The following is a 14790-nucleotide window of genomic DNA, read 5'->3' as shown; positions in this document are numbered from 1 at the left end:
TGATTACTTGAAGAACTTGTTTCTATTTTATCAGATTTGGCCATCAGGGCTAGGTTGACATAGCTTGTTTCTTCATCTTCATCCAATCCATCAGATGCCCAGTCATTTTCTTGTGTAATGAAAGCCCTTTCCTTTTGCTTGAGCAACTCAAAGTATTCTTGTTTATAATCAACAGGCTCAAATTTCTTCTTGCTAGAATCTGACTTTCTACACTCACTGACAAAATGCCCAGCCAAGCCACATTTGAAACATTTGAATTTGGATTTATCCACCTTGTTTCTACTTGGCTTGGCTGCTTCAAAGTTCTTTTTGAACTTGAGGTTGGAAAATCTTTTGGAAAGGAATGCTAAATGTTCATCTATATCATCCATATCATCTTGGCTCAAATGATCTTCATTTTCAGCTACCAGCCCTTTGCTCTTGCTTTCACAAACCTTTGATGTAGACTCAATAGCTTCTACCTTCATCTCTTTCACTTTCTCTAACTCAGCAACCAGTGCTATGGACCCTCCTTTCTCCATCCTCTCATCTTGCTCTATTTCAAGCTCATATGTTTTCAGGATGCCATACAGTCTCTCCAAGGTGAACTCCTTTTAATCCTGTAAATTTCTCAATGAGACTGTCATTGGCTTCCACTCTTTTGGAAGAGATCTAAGGAACTTGAGATTAGAGTCTTTTGTTTGATAGACTCTTCCATGCAACTTCAGAGCATTTAGTAGTTTTTGAAATATACTAAAAATATCAGTGAGAGATTCATTGTCTTCACAATGGAAGTGCTCATATTGCTGAATTAGCAGCTGCATCTTATTTTCCCTTACTTGCTCAGTACCATCACAAATAATCTGGATAGTGTCCCAAACCTCTTTGGCTGTTTTGAAGTTAATGATGTTATCCAACATATCACCATCAACTCCATTGAACAATATATTCATGGCCTTCTTGTCTTTCCTGACTTGCTCAATATCAGGGTCTAACCATTCATGCCTTGGTTTTGGAACAGATGGCTCATTGCCAGTTGCAGCTCTCATTGGTACATGAGGACCTCTCTCTATGCAATCCACATAGGCCTCATCTTGGGAAAGAAGATTTAGGTGAATCTTCACCTTTCAGTGGTGATAATTATCTTTGTCCAGAAAAGGAATTTTAACTCCAACATCCTTCTTGTTCATCTTGCTGTTTGTTGTGATCTTTACACTCTTTGTACTTCAAGAGCTTGCTCTAATACCAATTGTTATTCCCTAATAATACAACAAGAATTACAAAAGGGGGGTTGAATGTAATTATGGCTTCTTTTTTTAGATTTAAAATAGTTCTTACTTGATAATATATAAGTGTTTGATTTGCAGAGTGCGGAATAAATACTTTATATGAATCAAAACACAAAGTAATAAAAACACACAAGCTTTTAAAACTTTCTTGTGGATTTAAAAGTTTCCACCAGATATATATATATATATATCGAATGAGAACCTTGTGAAGCTTGATTAGCTCACAGCTTCTTACAAGTATGAACAACTAAACTGACAGAGAAATGCTACAGAATACAGCTTGAAAATGTTTCTCTGAAAATGTGTGTGCTTAGTTCGATAATTGTTCTACTTGCTGCACTTGGTTTATATATCACCAAGTTTACATGACAATAAGACAAGATAATAAAAAAACATATCTAGTCTAACTCCATGATACTTCACTATTCTATTCCAGCATCTTTGAATATCTTCATAATAGCATGGAAATGGTAATGCTTCTTTGTTCTCAAATTCCTGCTAAACAGGCTGCCACATTCCTTTTACAAACACCCAACGCATGTGACTGTGTTGTCACTATCAACAGATATTTGAATTTGATCATCCGTCGGGTACATGCTTATCATCCGTCAGGTAGGTTTGTTGATCATCCTTCGGGTAGCTTTGTTGATTATCCGTCGGGTAGCTATTTGTCACTTGACTCCATTTCATTTATACAGAATTACAAGACATCTCATATTTACAATTAATCAACCTATTCTGCATATCCACTAGTAGTCAACATGACTCATATGCTCCTACAGAATTTATACAAAGTTATTTGCAGAAATGTGCTACAATACTTATTATTACATAAGCTACTCACTCGATGGATGTCAAATCATCATCCGTCGGGACTATATTAAATCATCTGTCGGGACTATATTTAATCATCCGTCGGAACTATATTTAATCATCCGTCGGGACCTACAAAATTCAATAAGTTAAATCTACTAAGGTGTTTTGTTTAATTTATCATCAAGTTCACAACATATTCCTAACAAAATATGATATGTAAATCTATATCTCTAAGTATGTGACTTAGAGATGAGATTATGAGAATAGTATTGATATTCATAAAGGTCCATAGTCAAGTATTATTATTAAGGGACGATAATAAATACATTGAGACTAGTGTGTTTGTTGACTGATGATCACATCTCATTGATCATAGGTATGGTGATACTAAATTCAAAACACAGGCACATGTATTAAATACATGGTGTTGGATTGACCCGTTGTGAGATACTACATGTTTAAAGTGTCATAAGTTAATCTCACAGTGATAATGATGTATTGGTACTTTGACCTGAAATCATTATATTTCTATACGAGAATTAATATACTTTGATACGATTGAAAGTTATCCTTGACCGGGTAAAAATAAAAGTAGACATTGGGTATATTATGAATCGTATGAGAAATATGAATGATCTAGATAGGATTTAGCCCTCCTTTATTAAATGAGTGATATTATTGGCCTCTTGATTGAGTAAGACTATAAACGTGCATGGTCGTGCTCAAATACTGATTTGTTTGATAGTTTACTCATTGATCAAGGAAAGAAGGATTAAACGTTAATAGAGGATGACACAATGCCTGCCTCGAGTTTGATCTATAATATAAGGCTAAAGGGATTATATTACATTGTACATTATTCACGAAAGGATTGATTGTATCACCAATTATTATTATTACTTGGGGAGCAATGATGTATTACTAGATGCCACTCATTGTTTATAATTTTATTATTAAAAAATAAAATTATTGCCAATGTAATAATAACCTAAATGGTCACATACAAAGAACGTTTAAAACGGAGTGTTATTTAAATTATGAATTTATATAATTTTATTATTATATATTAGAATTCGAATTTAATAATAATATAAACCTAAAATTAGAATGGGTCCTTTTAGAAGCCCATTAAGATTAGGGTTAGGCCTAAATCCTTTCTCCCTATATATACATTAAGATGCATATTTTTAGGGTTTAGTTAACACATCACATTTTTGAGAAAACCCTAGCAGCTCTACATCTTAGAGAGGCTAGACAGAGAGAGAAAAGAGGCAACCAAATTGGCTAGTACCGGCTCCGGTGATCATTGGACGATCGGGCGTTCGTGTGGATACCTTGGAGAGCAGATCTTCGAAAGGAGGGCTACTGTGTTGGTTCATCAAGATCTGTACATTCATCACAATCAAAAGGAAAGCTTTATTAAGATAAACATCTAATCTCCGAATTAAATGTCTTGTTTCGCATGGATCCTGCATTTGGGGTTTCATTTTTCTTATTTATTTTTTATTTTTCCGCTGCGTTTGTGTCATGAATCCCAACAATATCGTTAAGTCAAATTATCACTAGAGATCTCTGAGATATCGACAAGTCATTTCTTCACTAGAGAATTCAGAGATATCGATAAGCCAAAATGAAGACATGAAGATTGGAGACCTCGACAAGCCTAATTCTCTTATATAGAACTCAGAGACTTCGATAAGTCAAAACAACTATAGAGTAATAAGAGATCTCGATAATCCATTATACTTCTCTATATGACAAACTGGAGATCTCGATATAAAACTCAAAATACAAAATGCAGATCAGTTAAATATCCAGGATTATCAATCAACAAACAAATCAATCACTGATTTGAAAAGTCTACAAAAGCAGCTTGAAGAGTGCAAGATCAAAGGCCAAGATTAACTGACAAAGTAAAGTCACATACATGCACGATTTTCAAAGATACACTAAGATGGAAATAAAAAGATTTAGTTATCTAAAAGTAGGGTTTAGTACATGCTATTACATGCTGTGTAAAACCAGTGTTTGCAGTTCTATAAAGTAAACACTGGATGCTTTGTTTTAGTTGTAACAAAAGAGATCTAGAAAAACTTGTAACTCTAAAGAGAGAAGCTGAGTTCTTAACATACCAAGAACCCAGAAATTTGTAGAAAAACACTAGCTTGATTTTTATATATAATTAAGTGAGTTTTGAAAGTTTGTGTTCACTGTCTTTAGTTCAGGTAACATTATGTTGTTACATTTCTTGTCTGCTTTGCTCACCAAGTCTAAGTAAATTAAAAAGCCATTAAAATTGTCCAAAATAGATTAACCCCCCTATGTGTTGTATTCATTACCTAACAAGTGGTATCAGAGCAAAATCTGAAAGCAAACAGATTAAAGATCTTGGAAGAATGAATACACAGAAACTCAACAGTATCAAAATCCCTACCTTTGACAGATCTAACTACACACTATGGAAAAAGAAAATGATGTTGTTCATTAGGATGGCCAATCCACTATACATTCGGATCCTCAAGAATGGGCATTTCACCCCCATGGTAAGAGTTGAAGAATCTACAGATGGAGACATGGTCATTGCAGCACATTTTGCTCCTACAGATCCTTCAAAATATACTGAGCCTGAAAAAGAAAAAGTCTCTTTAGATAGTGACTTGTAGTTGATCTTGATAGAGTCACTTGACAATGTAATGTACAATAATATTGTCAACTGTGACACAGCCAAACAAATCTGGGAGAAAATAGAGATCTTATGTGAAGGAACAGAGGAAGTTAGGTCAAACTAAAGGAGGATTCTGGCTTCTCAGTATGAAGGGTTTATGGCTAAACCAAAAGAAGGAATTATTGAAGTTTTTGAAAGGTTCAACAAACTGATAAATGACTTGCAGCTACATGATAAATATTATGAAGCTGAGGAGGTTAGGCTAAATTTTTTGCTAGCCCTTCCTAACCATCTTGAACAAAAGGTATCAGCCATAAGGGAAGGAAGATATTTAAGTAGAATGACTTTGGAAGTTCTATATGGAATCTTGAAAACTTATGAACTTGAGATGCTGTAAAGAAAGTCATTGAAAGCACATCATGGACATGTTGTTGATGGTTCAAGCGCTTTGATTGTGAATGACAGAGAAGAAAATGAAGATGAACAAGATGATCAAGTTCCAGTTGTTCAAGCTATGGAACAAAAGAATAAAGGACCTCAGAAGCAAGTTGTATTAGAGCTGGAGGAAGATGAATATTATACCTTGGATGAGCTAGATGAAATGGACCAATCCATGGCTTACTTGGCTAGGAAATTCTCCAACATAAGAGTCAAGAAGCCAAGGTTCTTCAAGAGTATGGGACAATCTTCCTACAGTAATAATTGGAAACCAAAAACTCAGTATAATTCAGTTAGCAAAGGTGGCTACAAAACAGGATCTGTGGACAGATCAAGATAAGGTGCTTCAACTGTGATGAGTTAGGTCACTTTGATATTGAATGCACAAAGCCTAAAAAGGTGAAGAAGGATAAATCTTACTTAGAACTGGAAGCAAAGTATGAATCTCTCTTGAAGAAACAGTCTAGAAAAACTTAAATTGCAGAAGGAAAGAGTTGGGATGAAACTGATATTGATGATGAGGATGAAGAAGTTGGAAACTATGCACTAATGGCTTTTGAGCATGGAGAAGAATCCATTTCAAAATCAAAGGTACCAACTCTAACCACCATTGATTTAAATGCTAGTCAATATAAGGAGGCTGTGAAAAAGATGAGTGTGGATATGTTTCATATACACACTAGCTTAGTAGCAGCTACTGAGGAAGTAAGTAGGCTAACAAATGCTAATGAGAAGCTTGAGAGTGAGAGAAAAAGATGGATCTACTGCTTGTGGAGCTTGAGTCAGTCAAGCAAGAAAATGAATATTTGAAAAAAAGCTGAAGTGTGCCAATGAGATTGAAGCTATGTTAAGAGAAAAGATTGAAAAGAATGAGGTAAAACTAAAATCATTTAGGAATGCATCTGAGTTGGTTGGTCAATACCATAAGAAGAACAAATCATGTGCTAACATAGCAATTGGTCTTGATTATGATGCTTTGAACAACAACAAGAAAGATGTATGCTGAGAAAGGTTGGCACCCCTATGTTCAAAGCATGTGAAATAGATTTCAGTGAAGAAGAGTTGATCATAAAGCAAGAAATTGATGATGAGGATAATGAGAAGAAAAATGTAAAAACAACTCCAATTTCCAAAACTGAAAAGAAGCTCATGGTCAACCAAGATTCCAAGACACCTGTCAAGGAAGTAAAAATTGAAGATGGAAGAAAGAAAAAGAAGAATAGAAATGGGAAGATTAGGATAAACAAGAGCAATAATTTTGCTTATGTTGCAGAGCTCCAAGAAAACAATGTCAAAAATATGGCTCTGTGAATCATCTAACTCACCTCTATAAAAAGGTTGTTAGTAAGCCATGAGTGGGAGCATGCAAGTACAATGAGGCAAAAACTAAAGATCCCTACTCATTCTGTGACAAGTTTGATTGCATATCTTGTAACATGAAAGTAATGACAAGTTTCCATAAGCTGAGAGTTGATCTTAAGGAAATCAATATTGAGTCCTCAGTTAAAAAGGACAATGCACATCACTCAATGAATTCTATTCTTTCTGAATCATCAAACTCTACCTCTATCAAATTTGTTAACAAGAGAATAGTACCCAACACTGCTTGGGTTGCTAAACACACCTAAAACTCATTGTGTGCAGGGCAAAGGAAATAAAGTCATATGGATCATAGACAATGGATGCTCAAGTCATATGACAGGTGATATGGCCCTGCTATCACAGTTTGAGAAGAAGGCTGGCCCATTAGTGACTTTTGGAGACAACGACAAAGGTTTCACAATGGGATATGGCAAATTAATTTCTAGAAATGTTGTCATTAAAGATGTAGCACTGGTAGCTGGTCTTGAAGTGAATCTCTTTAGTGTCAGTCAATTTGCAGACAAAGGATTTAAGGTCTCATTTGACAAAGGAGAATGCATTTTTATCAGCAAAAAGACTGGTGAAGTTTCTCTAAAAGGAGCAAGGAAATGAAGCTTATTTATTGCAGACTTAGACTCAGCAAATAAGGATGGAATTTGTTGCTTCTACACCAAGGCATCTATAGAGCAAAGCAAGTTATGGCATAAGAAACTGTCTCACTTGAATTTCAAGTAAATCAATACTCTAGTAAAAAAGGAGTTGGTGAGAGACATGCCTAATCTAGAATTTGTTCAAGATGAAGTCTTTGATGCTTGTCAAAAAGGGAAATTGAAAAGATCAAGTCACAAGAGTAAAACTGTGAATTCTATAAGTGCACATTTGTAACTTATTCACATGGACTTATTTGGACCAGTCAATGTCCAGTCAATTTCAAGAAAAATATAAGCACTTATGATGGTGGATGACTACTCAAGATATACATGGGTAGAATTTATGCACTCTAAAGATGAAACTCCACACATCATAATTGAACACATCAAGAAGATTGAGAAGCAGGATGAAGATCAAAATTGTGTGAAAATGATTGAGGAGTGACAATGGAACATAATTCACGAATATAACCTTAACTGAATTCTACAAAGACAAAGGCATTGTTCAAGAATTCTCAGCAGCTATAACACCTCAACAAAATGATGTAGTTGAGAGAAAGAACAGAACACTAGTGGAAGCTGTTAGTAAAATGTTGCAAGATGCAAAATTGCCAACTAGTTTTTGGGAAGAAGCTGTGAACACTGCATGCTATACTCAAAACAGATATCTCATTAACAGGAATCTTGAAAAATCACCCTACTCAATCTTGTCTAAGAGAAAGCCAACTGTGAAGCAAATTCATGTTTTTGAAAGCAAGTGATATGTGTTGAAAGACAACTCTGAATATGTGGAAAAAATTGACTCTAAAGTTTTTGAGGCAATTTTTCTGGGATATTCATTGGAAAGAACTGCATACAAGGTCTATGTGCTTGATCAAAAGAAAATTATGGAAATCACATATGTTACTTTTGATGATGACAAGTGTCCAGGCTTGGAATGCCTTGATGAAAATGAAGCTAAAACCCTAAAGTTTAAAAATCTCAACATTGATAGTGATTCTGATGATGAAGCTGAAATCAACACAAATCACAGAACAAATGAAGAGTCAACTGAAAAAGTGAATCATGCGAATGAAAACTCATCTCATGAACCTGAATTTGATAGCACAAACTCAGGGGGAGAAAGAGAGAAAGGTTCTGCAAGTCATGCCAATGGTGAGGAAAACACAGAAAACTCAAGTCAACAAACTCACCCCAGAAAGTGGGATAAAAGTCACACTAGAGAAGTAATTATTGGTGATCCAACTGCTGGAGTGAGGACTAGAAGTGCAACTGTAAATGAATGTCTACATGCATGTTTTCTCTCAAAAATTGAGCCAAAGAAAACTAAAGAAGCTCTACTTGATCCTGATTGGATATTTTCTATGCAAGAGGAGCTAAATCTGTTTGAAAGAAACAAAGTTTGGGAGTTGGTTCCTGCACCAAAGAACAAAAGTATAATTGGAACAAAATGGGTGTACATGAACAAGATGGATGAGAATGGAATTGTCATCAGGAATAAGGCAAGGTTGGTTGCAAAAGGATACTCATAGGAGGAAGGAATTGACTATGATGAAACTTTTGCTCCAGTTGCAAGACTTGAAGCAATAAGGATTTTTCTTGCATTTGCTGCACATTCAAATTTTAAAGTATATCAAATAGATGTCAAGAGTGCCTTCCTAAATGATAAGTTAGAAGAAGAAGTTTATGTGCAACAGCCACCTGGCTTTAAAGATCCAGAATTTCCAAACTTTGTATACAAGTTACTCAAGGCTCTCTATGGACTAAAACAAGCACCTAGAGCCTGGTATGACACATTGTCATACTTTCTACTTAAACATGGATTCACTAGAGGAATAATAGATAAGACACTCTTCTACAAGCTGCATGGTAGTGATATGATCCTAGTTCAGATATATGTGGATGATATCATTTTTGGTTTTACAAATGAAAAGCTATGTCAAAGATTCTCTAAGCTTATGCAGAGTGAATATGAAATGAGCATGATGGGGGAATTAAGTTACTTTCTTGGACTTCAAGTCAGTCAAAGAAGTGATGGAATTTTCATCAGCCAAACTATGTTAAGGATTTATTGAAAAAGTTTGGTATGGTTGATTGTTCACCTGCATCTACACCTATGTCTACTGATACAAAGTTGGATGAAAATAAAAAGGGCAAAAGGGTAGATATTTCTAGCCACAGAGAAATGATTGGATCTTTGCTATACTTAACTACAAGTAGACTAGACATCATGTTTGCAACATATCTGTGTGCAAGATTTCAAGATAATCCAAAAGAATCACATTTGATGGCTGTGAAGAGGATTTTCATATACTTGAAGGGGACTCCAAACTTGGGATTATGGTATCCTAAGGGAACTAGTTTTGAAGCTGTTGGATACACAGATGCATATTTTGCTGGATGCAGGGTTGACAGAAAGAGCACTAGTGGTAGTTGTCAGTTTCTTGGACAAAGACTTGTATCCTGGTATAGCAAGAAATAACAATTTATGTCAACTTCCACAGCTGAGGCTGAATACATAGCTGCTGGAAGTTGTTGTGCTCAAGTGCTTTGGATTATAAATCATCTAATAGACTATGGCCTAGTGTTACACAAAATTCCAATTATGTGTGACAATACTAGTGATATATCTATTGTGGCTAATCCAGTTAATCATTCTAGAACAAAGCACATTGATGGGAGGTACCATTTTATTAGAGAACATGCTGCAAATGGTACCATTGAGCTCCATTTTTTCCAACAGAAAAATAATTAGCTGACATTTTTACTAAACTTTTGGATGAAACAACCTTCACTAGATTTGTAGGTGAAATTGGAATGTTAAATTCTTCATCCTAAGGCAAGAAGTCAGCAAATGTTTTGCAGCAGATTAATTTCTAGTAAATCAAAATTAATTTGATTTAATTAGAAATTAGCTGAAATATGAATTACAAATATTTCAGAAATCTCTGTATTTATTTTTCAAAATTCATAATTTAATTTGGAAATTTTCAAATTCTATGTAAACTGTGTAAATGTTAATTTGCATTCTCAATATGTAGAATTAACACAAGGCAGAATCCAAGTAATCAAAAGTATAGAGAACTGAGTTCTCGATAAGTCTCATTGACTTATCGACAAGTCATTTTAAGACTTTTCGAGTGAGTTCTCGACAAGTCAATTTCTGACTTCTCGAAGGATTTCTCGATAAGCTTCATTTTGACTTATCGATAACTCATTGTAGAGTTCTCTACAAGTGTTATTTTACAGAGTTCTCTACAAGTACAATTTTAGACTTATAAATAATTCAGAACTGAGATAATTTAATTTAATAAATTATTTTGATAAAATACTTTTGACAAAAATAATTTTGATTTTATTCTGATTTATTCAAATAAAAATTAGAAACAATTCAGTCCATTTAGGACAAACTAAGTATTTATTTGATATCTCGACAAGTCAATTTTAGTTCTCTAAAAGAGTAAATTAAAATGACTTCTCGATATGTAATTCTCTTTTTAAAATGACTTCTCGATAAGCAAACTCCAAACGTCTATTTTTCAGTTCTCGACAAGTCATTTACTTTTACTGTAAATACTCAGACATCTCGACATACACATACTTACGCCTTCGAGAACTCTAAGTGACCTAGAATTTTCAAATCAAAACCGATTTCTCTCTTATTTCAAACTTTTTCTCTTCAATTTTTCTTACCCACTAAACTTCATACTCTCCTCAATGGCAGCAAACATTATTGTACCCTTTATCCCAAAAGAGACCAACTTTCTTGCATTTTTGGATGCAAATCAAGCTCCTGAAGCTTTCAAAAGCTTTGTAAAATCTTTGTTTGAAATATACTTTGTGGGAGCTCTCACTGCTAATCTTGTGCTTTACTTGGATGTCTTAGGGGATTTCTGGAATACATCAGTGACAAGAACAGTTGTGCATGAGAATCAGGCTGCATCAATTGTGATAAACTGTACAATCAAGGGCCAACGGGTGGGGATTTTTGAGAATGATGTCAACATGGCATTAGGCATACCTACTGACAAGTTGGTGGAGGCTCCAACTCATGATGAGCTTTATGAATTCATGGACTTCATCAATTATTCTGAAAAGATTAATCTTTCAAGCATGAACAAAAAGAACATGAGAAGAGAGTGGTCCTTTCTTTTTGATTCAGTAATAACGACTTTCACTTGCAGAAAGTCAGGGTTTGACAACATCTCTAGTATTCTACAAAAGCTGGTCTACTCAATGGCTCACAACAAACAGATCAATGTAGGACACTACATATTGGAGGAGTTGAGCACCAGGATAACAATGCCATTAGAATCAAAAGGTAAGGAAATACGTCTTCCTAGATTCATTATGTCTGCTATGAACTATAAAGTAAATGACATATATTTGATAGATGGTGTAGATAGATCATTAATAGGAAATCGTAAGAAAGTGTCCAAAATTCTATTTGGATCATTAGTTACAAAGAACAAGATAACTGTAAGTCTCAAAATCACTACATTCATGATGGAGAGGTTTAAGACTTACCCTTACCCCATGCCTGACATGAGGAAAAATGCTCAGTCTAGTACAACAATGGTCCCTGAACCTGTGGAAGTACAAATACAGGAACACTAACAGGGACCTTCCAATACTCATACCCTTTCTTCGATACCAATAGCTGCTAGGAAGCCAACCACTTCATCCTCTCAAAAGGGTGAAGTGAGTAAAAAAAAGAGAAAGCGGGAAACTTTACCAATTATAAATGAGAGTGGTGAGGAACAAACAACACCTGAGTCACCCTTGGTTAAGAGAAAATTAAAGAAGGCTAAAAACTTAGAGTTGACCACTCAAGCCACCTCTGCATTCTCTCAAAAGGATGTAGTTGTAAACAAGGGACTTAAACAGACTCTAGAGGCACCCTCTTAAAAGGATGTCTTTATTGAAAAGATCATTAACCCAAATGTATCTTGTAAAGAGTCTGCACAACCATCACTTGAACAAATTCAAGTGTATGGAAGGAGAAATAAGGATGGCACACACAAGGAGAGCACATCTCTTGAAGCTCCCTCATCTATTCAGGGGGGGCTGCCAACACTCAACAACACCGAAATTCAAAATCTTATATGTAAAATTTCTTCTTCCTACACAGAACCTGAATCTAATTTTCAGGTGCAATCTCACTCAAGTGACTTGGTTCAAGAAATCTTGCTCACCACCCAGACACCAAATTTAGATGGTGAGAGGCTACTAGCTGGGGTAGACCTTGATGACACCATTACAAATTTGGGGGATTCATCACTTTTTACCGAAGCTCCCATGGTAATCACAAATGCACCTTCATGTTCAAATCAGCCTTCACATGCTGTAAGGTTTGAGGGTAGTACTCTTGTGGGGAGCTATCTAAATCCTCTCTAATTTAATTGGAGGTTCCTGTTACAGGAACAACTACCCTCAAAACCCTAGCTGAAATTGCATTAACAATTGAAGTGGGGAGTATAATTGCCAATGACCCTGCTATGGGAGAGGCAAGATCATCACATTCAGGTGATAATGATTTGCAAGAAGCACAAGGGTTTGAGGTTGGTGCACATGACAGTAACCCAGTAAAATCCCCTCCAATTCAATTGGAGGTTCCCATTACAAGTGGAGAACAACACCCTAACCACAGAGCATCTGTGAGTCAAACTGTGACTCTTGTCACAGATGGTTCTATTACATTATCACCATCACACCCAACCAACCAACCTTCTACTTCTCAACCTCAATAACCACATCTCATCTCACAATGGCTATAGACAACTGAGACTCAACCTACAATAGTAGATGATCTTCTTGTTGAGTACTTTTCTGGACTAGCCAACATTTCACAGCATTTGCTTACTTCATATATGAGCAATCAAGATTATCAAGCCATTCTTCTAACATACAATGAAGAAGTTGAAAAGCAGAAGCAGAAAATTGTTAAGAAAGCTGAGCAAGATGGAAATGTAGATGCTTGGCTGTCTAAGGATTTTGCTTTGGAGATGGATCAGGTCTTGGCTAGGTTTAGAGATGAATATGTCACCATTCTGGGAAGTAATGCCAAGGCCTTGACTCCACAAGATGTCTATGATGCAATCACTGAAGTTTACAATGCTCAACTCAAGGCTTTTCACCTATTTGGTAAAGCTCTCGAATTAAAGATGATTGGTCATGAGGACAAGATCAAAAAGCTTGTTAGAGAGAACATGGATGAGATCATATCTTCTCAAGTCAAGATCACCTCTAAATTTCAACATTTTGCTGACCAAATGGCAAGATTTAATCTGACCTTTTAGAAAAGGGTGTCAAGAATCTCAGGCAGTCTTTCATTGCTCTGCATGAGGTGGTTCAAGAATAAATAATAGGCTCAAATGATACAAAAATCAAGTTGAACCAGCTTCACCAAAGCAGATATGAGCCTTCTGCACAACTCATGGAGGGTATCAAATAAGCTGTGGAAGAAACCTTTAGATCCTCACTAGCTTCAAGCTCTCAACAACCTGCCACTACATATACAAATCTTCAAATTTAGGCTCTTCAAGATCAAGTCTCAACTCTGCAAACCTCCAATAACAACCTAACAGCTCAAGTGCAATCTCTCACTACACTAGTGCAGAGTCAACATGAAGACATTCAAGCCTTGGTGGATTCCCACAAGCACTTACAAATGCAAAATTATGTTACTTTAGGAGCCATCATGGGCAAGCTCAACATTCCATTTCCTGCACTTCCTGAGTCTGTGAGGCCAGAATTACCAACTCCCCTACTCATATCACCGAAATGATTCCCAGGTATTTATTTTAAAATCCCGACCGACTCCCGGTCTTATAATTATACGTCACGCTCGTGGTGGCATTAAACATTCTACGACATATACATATCGTACAACATCGCTACATTATGTGAAACCTCAATTACTTTGTATCATGGCAAGCATGACATTTATGCAAATGCTAATAAAACAATCCTTTCACAACACAACAGTATATGGAGTTGGGTTCGTAAACTTGTCTTGGTATCTCGAGGTGGAGTATACTCTAGGGTCCGCTCGAAAATTTATAACCATAAATATAAACTGTTTCGTTAGATCCCATTCTAATTTACGGTGACTCGTACTCATATGTTACTTATTATTCATTTTCTCACTTATTTTACCCTTATTAATTCTTTAAGTACTTATTCATGTCACGGTCGTTTCCTTTTCGAAGTACCTTATGTCCGTTTATATTTTCATTGTCGGCTCCGCTTATGAATTCTAACGGCATTCTGTTATGGATTAAAAACCAGGGTATATGATTGCTGTATTTATTACTAAGAAACGTGAGCTTCGAGGCTCGATTTGACTGCTCTTGTATTTCGTGACTCAATCTGCCTTAACAAGATGCCTATGTACCTTGTTGATTGCCAAAGATCAAGTCAAAAAACGTAGTTCTGCTTTGTGGGGTGAGGCCCCTTATATAGATGTTGGGAGTCCTTGAATTGGACTTGGTGTCGGAGACTTGGTGGTCAAGTCTCAGAATTAGAATGGATTTTGGAGTCCTAGGAAGTAGGGAAGCTGATTCCTTATCCATGAGGTTCCTTGGAGGCC

The 14790-nt window shown here is 35.8% G+C and overlaps 1 long non-coding RNA gene across 1 annotated transcript in view; it reads right to left on the bottom strand.

The window, feature by feature from the left end:
* Positions 1-1861: 1861 nt before the first annotated feature.
* The window catches only part of LOC141722455 (uncharacterized), a 55656-nt gene continuing 42727 nt past the window's right edge, over positions 1862-14790 (bottom strand). Inside the window, exon 7 of the long non-coding RNA XR_012575483.1 lies at positions 1862-2213. This is a non-coding gene — a long non-coding RNA (uncharacterized LOC141722455). The remainder of the gene's footprint in view (positions 2214-14790) is intronic.

Source organism: Apium graveolens, chromosome 1 (assembly GCF_009905375.1).
Source record: "Apium graveolens cultivar Ventura chromosome 1, ASM990537v1, whole genome shotgun sequence".
NCBI lineage: Eukaryota > Viridiplantae > Streptophyta > Magnoliopsida > Apiales > Apiaceae > Apium > Apium graveolens.
The sequence above is the reverse complement of the archived record's forward strand: the minus strand, read 5'-3'. Positions and strand labels throughout refer to the sequence as shown.